The sequence below is a fragment of the Pteropus medius genome, unplaced genomic scaffold (assembly GCF_902729225.1).
Source record: "Pteropus medius unplaced genomic scaffold, Ma_sr-lr_union100, whole genome shotgun sequence".
Lineage (NCBI taxonomy): Eukaryota > Metazoa > Chordata > Mammalia > Chiroptera > Pteropodidae > Pteropus > Pteropus medius.
The window spans coordinates 201-7,723 of record NW_024353261.1 but is presented as its reverse complement, the minus strand read 5'-3'; the positions used below and the strand labels follow the sequence as shown (position 1 = coordinate 7,723).

Below are 7,523 nucleotides of genomic sequence, written 5' to 3'. Positions count from 1 at the left end.
TTTCTCAAAGCCTGGCAAGGGCTCCGGGGATGTGAGGACATAACCTGGAACCCCAGTGCTCTCGTGTGAAAGAGACTTGAACGTTTCCCCACGTTCCACAATGATATGAAACATTTTGGACGTTCTCAGTAGCAAGTTATAGGATTGAAAGAAGGTTTCTGCAAGGATACAAGAAAAAGAAATTTCAATCAACTGTGCTGGAGGAAATACTGAATTCTGTCAATTCTCTATATTACATAAATATAATATTATTATAGCCATACATAATATTTACTATGTAATATTAACATTTATTGATATGACAATTATTCTCATAGAAAGAGGCAATCAAAGAGTATCACCCAAAAACGTGTAGAATGTGTGTTACGCAGGTATGCCAGACAGGTACGCTCTACTACTAATAAAAATTAGTCTGTAATTTTTCTGAATTGTTTTCTATTTTGGTTTTGAGCATTTTAACTTTTGTGTCTTGATGTGATGTGTTTTATCATTTCGTAAAATTTCATATGTGTGTCACATTTCATTTTTTCCCCCCAAGAGAGTCATCTCGACATTTGTATAAATGTCAGGCTCCACAAAACCTGGGTGTGCACCTGCCCCAGAGTCCAGGTGAACGACGGGTAACCAGGTTCACGCCGCCCCCCACCCTGACTCTTTATATATTGCAAAGAAGATTGTCTTGAGCAAGCGAAGGACTAAAGAAAGCAGGATCCGTACAATTCAATCACCTTGTGGTCTAGCACAACTCAAGCTGAGATTATCAACAAGAGAAAAATAATAAGTGATGTAGAAAGAGGATGTGAAGAAAGGGGAACCCTCTAGCCCTCTTGGTGAAAGTGTGAATTGTACAACCATGATGTAGTCAGTATGGCGGTTCCTAAAAATAGAGCTGCCATACGAGCCAGCAATTCCACTTCTGGGTATCGATGTGGAGGAAATGAAAACCCTAACTGGAAACATAGCTGCATCTCCGTGTTCATCGTGGCATTATTTATAATAGCCAAGGTGTGGGATCAGCCCTAAGTACCCATTGATGAATGAATGGATGAAGAAAATGTGGTACGCATACCATCCAATATTATCCAGCCATAAATAAGAAGGAAGTCCTGCCATTTGCAACAACACGGATGGACCATGAAAGCATTATGCCAAGTGAAATAAGTTAGAGAAAGCCAAATACCATGTGATCTCACTTAAATGTGGAAATGTTTGAAAAATCAAACTCATAGATACAGAGAACAGACTGGTGGTTGCCAGAGGTACAGGGTGGGGGTGGGTGACAGGTACAAACTTCTAGTTATAAAATAACTCAATCATAGGCATGTACTGTACAGCATGGTGACTGTAATTAATAACACTAGTTAATAATACTATTAACTAAAATAACATAATTAATAATACTGTATTGCATATTTGAAAACTGCCAAGAGAGAAAATTGCTAAGAGAGAACATGATTAAAAGTTCTCGTCGCAGGAAAATGACGTGTAACTGTATCGGGTGACGGACGGTAACTAGACGCGTTGTGGTGGGCACATTGCAATATACTCATATATTGAATCATGATGTTGGACACCTGAAATTACATAATGTTATATGTCAATTATATCTCAATAAAAGACAAACATAAGAAAAGTCAAATAAACTCGAGCTGGGAACTTAGATTAGATGACAGCGGTCCAAGACTTCCAGGCAGCATTACTTTGTGTTCATCTACATAACACATTCCTTATCAAATTCCTGCCGCTGGCGCTTTTGGAAAAAAATGGTGTAGAATATAGAGTCTTTGTTTTTCCTTCTTGTGACTACATCAAAGTTGTGACAGAAACATGGAGCAAACAGCAAGGAAAGTCACCCGGGATCTAGATGAACAAGCCCTACAACTAGGGAGAGAAATAAGAAATCAGCCTGTGATGGTAGGAGGTGGGAGGGGGCGAGGACACGAGGCTGCCGGGTCCCCAGCAGCTGAATGGGGCAGAAGCTACAGCAACAGCAGACGCCTCCTAAAGGGGCCGAGTCCTTAGCATGCTAAGCGAAATGAGCCAGACAGAAAAGGTTGAAAGTCACATGATATCACTTCTATGAGAGATATAAACCTAAAAGCAACAAACGAACAGGACAAACAAACAGAGACTCATAGACATGGACAATAGACTAGGGGTTACCAGAGGGTAGGGACCGGGGTAGGTGGGGTAAAAGGGGTCAAATATGTGGTGACAGAAAGAAATCTAACTATGAGCAGTGAACACGCAATGCAACACATATACATGCACATGTATATGCATGTGTGTGTGTGTGTGCGTGTGTGTGTGCCCTACTGCTATATTGTACACCTGACACTGGATTTCCTTAACAAATGTCAGCACAACAAAAAATTAAATTAAAAAAATACAAAATAGTAAAAATATGGAAGTATTAACAAAAAAAATTTTATAAATATAAAGGGGCTGTATCCACAAGCAGACTTTCCCGGTGACAAACCTGTTCACTCTGAGCACCAGCGCCAGGCTGGTTGCACGGGGGGCACCATGGCCTTACAGGGGGACACTAAGCGAGAGCCAGAGGTGAGCTTCTCTCCCAGGAAGAAGTGCCGGCGGTGTCCATTGTTCCTATGTTGAGTCCTCCCCGCTCCCAGTGTGTGGACTCAGCGCCTCCATAGCTGAGCTGTCATCAAACTGAATAACAGATGTTGCCCCGCCCAGAGGAGTCCCTGAAACCCCAACTCCCCCAACTTGGGCCCCGCCCAGCCACATCCATGTCTGTCCTCGCTTACTCAGATGCCCCCTGCTGAGCACCATCTACAGTCGCACTGGTGGCACCCGGTCTCGGTTTCTGGTGTGACCTTCTGAGGCAACTATAAGCACGACATCTGTGGATTCTTTGCTGAATCTTCGCAGGTGGCCCTGGAGGGACACAGTCTGGGGCTAAACTCGGCCTGCAGCTGAACCCCTCTCAGGACTCTGCCACTGGACACCTACTACACAAAGCCATGCTAATAAGACCGGGAGACTTAGGAGCTTTGCTTAGTACATAGAAACAGACAAGAAAGGCAGCCAAAATGGGAAGACAAAGAAGCAGAAACCATATGACAGAACAGAACAGAGATCCAGGAATAATGGAGTTGAGCAATCTATCAGATGCAGAGTTCAAAACACTAGTTATAAAGATGCTCAGTGAACTTATGGGTAGTGTAGATGAATTCAGTGAGAACTACAACAAACATCACACCTAACGCAGTAGCATCAGGTATTGGTCCAGACCGGCAATAACAGTATGTAAAAGCTCTGAAAATTGAAAAAAAAAAACAAAATGGTATTCTTTTCATAAATGACTGTATACATAGAAAAATCCAAAAGTATATACAAATCCACTTGGCGGCTTCATAAGCTTCATTGCTGGAGGCAAAATCAAATTACAAAAATCACCTGCATTTCTATGTCACAGTAATAAACAAAAAAGAGGATGTTATAAAAGATGCCATTGACAATAGTATCAAAAATTTTGATTTTCCTGCAATATATTTAGAGATGTATATATAAAATAGAATACGTACTTCCTCAATGGAGGAAATTAGAAATCTATATTGAAGGACTTTAAAGATGTAAAGAAATTGAAAAATATGCGTTTTAATGGGTTGGAAAACACTACTGTACATTTATCAAGTCCATCCTACTTAATCTGCAGAATTAAAGGAATGCATCACCCAATCTCCCAAATGATTTGTAGAACTCGATACCTCAATTGTAAAATCTGTATTGAAGTAGAAATTTCAAAGGATAGCTACGCCGATCGTGAAGACGAACAATGTGTGCGGACTGGCTCTGTAAGACATTGAGATATATGACGACTACAGGAAATAAGATGGGATTGACACGGGGCAGACCACGAGAACAGAATATGGCACCTAGAAATACGACACACCTCAACCACAGGAAACACGATCCGTGATAGAGGAAGTGATACGAACAAGTAACGAAAAGATAGACTTTTCAATAACGTGTGTGGGCCACTAGGGATCTCGATGAAATTGCAGCCCTGGCTCAGACGATGCACGAAAATCAAGGACTCTTGTTTTATGAGAGACAAACAATAGAGGTGTTAGGAGATCATAGAGCACGAGATCTCCGTGAACTTAAGGCAGGGAAGGTGTTCTGAACAAGACGAAGGGTAGCACTATTTATAAAGAGAACACAGAAAATAGTGTCTGTGCTAAAATTAAGGACGCTTTATAGAAGACGCCAGAAAAGAGTTCTAAATCATCAGCCTCCAAGTCAGAGAAGACATTTACAACACAAAGGAGCATCAACGTGTCAGTCTCCAGAAGAATTTCTACCAACACTAAGAAAAAGAAAATAAAGGAAAACAGGCTCACCGGAGCAGGCGCCTCTGAAAAGACAGCATCCGACAAGCCAGTGAACAAAGGAAAAGCTGCTCCACAGCCTTAGAGACCAGGACGGTGCACATTAAAACCATAATGAGATCCTATTCCATTCGCTCCAAGCTGGCAAATATGCAAGTGTCTGAAAACACGGTGTTAGAGAAAGTGCGGAGCAGTCGTTGTTGAAATCGACCCCAGTCAAGTGCTTCAGAGGAAGAAAAGCATTGTCGAAGAAACGGAGGTGGGATTCCAGCACAGCCCAGCAACCCCACTCCTAGACTTACGTTCCGGAGCAGTGCCGTCCACTCCGGTGACCAATCACGTGTGGCAGTTGACCCCTTGACAGGTGACCACAGGATGTGTGCTGTGACGGGCTATAAGATGGGCTGCCAGGGTCAAACACGCACCAGGATTTGAAGACCTCCTGCAAGCAAAGGAATGTCAACTCTCTGTGTTAGTGTCCTCGGGCCAATTAAAGGGGGCTGGGGGCCATTTCTCCCTCACCGCCAATAAAGAATTCAACTCAGTCATGGCACTCTACCTAGAGATGGCAGCAGAGTCCACAGGTTAAGGGTCAGGTCCTAAACCTGACCCTCCTGCACCCAACCACTTCAAACGCCAGCCACAAATCCAGGTTGTCACCTGTGCTTCTGGCCATACACCAGAGGTTCCCGAGACGTCATCCCCATGGTGTGGGTTTGCCAGAGCGGCTCACAGAACTCAAGAGATGATGTGACTTACTAGGCCACTGGTTTAACTTAAAAAGTTATAATTCAGGAACACCCGATGGAAGTCATGTTTAGGGCCAGGTGGGGGGCGGGGCGTGGGGCTTCCATGGCCTCTCCAAGGTCATCACTCTCCTAACACCTCCACGTGTCCGCCAACCCAGAAGCCCTCCGAACCCTGCCCTTCTGGGTTTTTGTGGAAGCTCCCTTACATAGTCAGGATTCGAGAAATCAATAGACACTTGGTGATCGAGTCGACCCCAGTTCCTCCTCCCACTCCTGGTTTCCTCTGGCCTCCCTCCCAGCTGACAGGAGAGCAGCTCTCAGGCTAGAGGTTCCAGGTGTTCCCCAAGATGACCTCATTCCCCTAAGCCCACGACCCGTCCTGTCTGCCAGGAGTGAGGAACAGATGGGGTGTGTGACAGGAGGGGAAGCTGCAACCGGAAGCCACAAGGTATAGGCAGAAGGGCAGAAAATTAATTTCCCCACACCCTGGACCAGACAAGATGGGCCCAAGGGCAGAAAAGCTGGGCTGGCTCGCCTCGGGGGCACAATGCCCATCTTAATAAAAGTGAAATAAGGCATACTAAGGATTTGAGAGAAGCGACCATTTTCATATTCAAGGGCTACTGAGTTCATCTCAAACAGAGGTGTGTGTGTGTGTTTCCCCAAACTGATGATAATGTTTTGCTGTTGTTGGAGTGAAATTTAAATGCCGTAAAATGACTAATGATCATCTTGGATGTGTAAACTTCTGGAGCCTTTTATCACGACGCTTCCCCCATCATTTCTCTAGACCTGGCCGATCGCACACCTTTACCGTACCTGCCTTGCCTCGTAGACGTCCGATTTGGGAGTTCCTGGAAGGATGAATGATCGCACTGATGCACCAAACAACGCCATAGGACAAAGGGTGCCTCTTTAATTCGACTTCTCAGTCAAGGTCCAGCTCACCCAAAGCCTGGATGGAAACGAAAGCCATGACCACCCTCTGCTGGTCAAGGAGCAATTAATCTAAGGAGAGGACTGAATTCACTGTTCAGGGTCATTACAGGTTGGGCCCAGAACCATGAGCTAGATCGCAGCCTGTCTCAGAATCCCAGGGGTGGGAGAAGGTGCAGAGCTTCAGGATACGCAGGCGCCCTGTCCCCTTTTCCTAGAGGAAAGGGTTGCTAGCAACTCCAGCTCGACTCCCTGCGTGAACACTACACCCTCATCCCTTTTACACAGTCCACCTAACAGCATTTGCAAAAGACAGTAAGAAAAATTTTAAAGCAGCCAGATACTTTTTACAACACAAGTAGCCCGCTTCCACAGAGTAACGATAACGACCGAGGTGACATCTCACAAGAAACCATAAGTCAGAAGACAATGGAGTGGTATCTTTCAAGGGATTTTAAAAACCCGTTCACAGCCAGAATTCCACGCCCAGACAAAACACAAATAAAAATTAAATTGAAATAATATTTCAGGATAAAATAAGCAAGGGGACTTGAATTCCGGTAGACTTATATTATACAAACACCGAAGCAAATTCTTCTGGCTGAAGGAAAACGGTGGCTTTTTTGAACGTATTTAATAATGGCAAAATATATAGAACATACCATTTACCGTCTTTACCACTGTCAAGTATACGGCTCAATAGTGTTAAGAACAGTCCCATTGTTGTGTGACAGCCCCAGAATGTTTTCTTCTTGTAAAACTGAAACTCTACCCATTAAACAACCACTTCTTATCCGCCCCCTCCGCCAGGAACCCACCATTCTACTTTTAATTTCTATGAATCGACTACCTTGGATACTTCCTGAAAGTGGTATCAGTTTTTGTACTTTGTGACCAGCTTATTTCACGAAGTCCTCAAGGCTGAAACAGGACTTCCTTTCTTTTTATGACTGAATAATATTCTGTTGCATGTGCTATACACGGAACTTTCGGGGGGTGTCAGGGGTAAAATGCTATAGACCGAATATTTATGCCCTTCAAATAAATATGTTGAAATCTTAACCCCCGAGGGGATGGTATTAGCAGATGGGGCCTCCGAGAGGCCTGAGAGCTTCCTCTCCCTTTCCACCATGAGAAAATACAACAGGAAGGAGGCCATGTGCCACCTGAACCCAATCGTGAACCTGACCACGCTTGCACCCTGATCTTGGACTTCCAGCCTCCGGAACTGTGAGCAATACATTTCTGCTACTTAGAAGCCACTCGGTCTATGGTATTTTATTCAGACATCCTGAACGGACTAAGACATAGCACACTTTGTTTATCCACGTATCCCTCGATGGCTACTTGGGTTGCTTCCGCCTCCTGACCATTGTGAATAAAGCTGCTATAAACAGGGGTGTGCGAATCTCTCTCGGGATCATACTTCCAGTTCTTTTGGATATGTACCCAGAAGTGGGATTGTTAGGTCATGCGGTAG

General features: G+C 44.3%; 1 long non-coding RNA gene across 1 annotated transcript; it reads right to left on the bottom strand.

The window, feature by feature from the left end:
- Positions 1 to 10: 10 nt before the first annotated feature.
- Positions 11 to 6,079, bottom strand: LOC120592775 (uncharacterized). Its single transcript, XR_005650205.1, has 3 exons — positions 5,927 to 6,079; positions 4,661 to 4,800; positions 11 to 158 (listed from the first exon to the last, which is right to left on the bottom strand). It is a non-coding gene; the product is annotated as an uncharacterized LOC120592775 (long non-coding RNA).
- Positions 6,080 to 7,523: the final 1,444 nt, after the last annotated feature.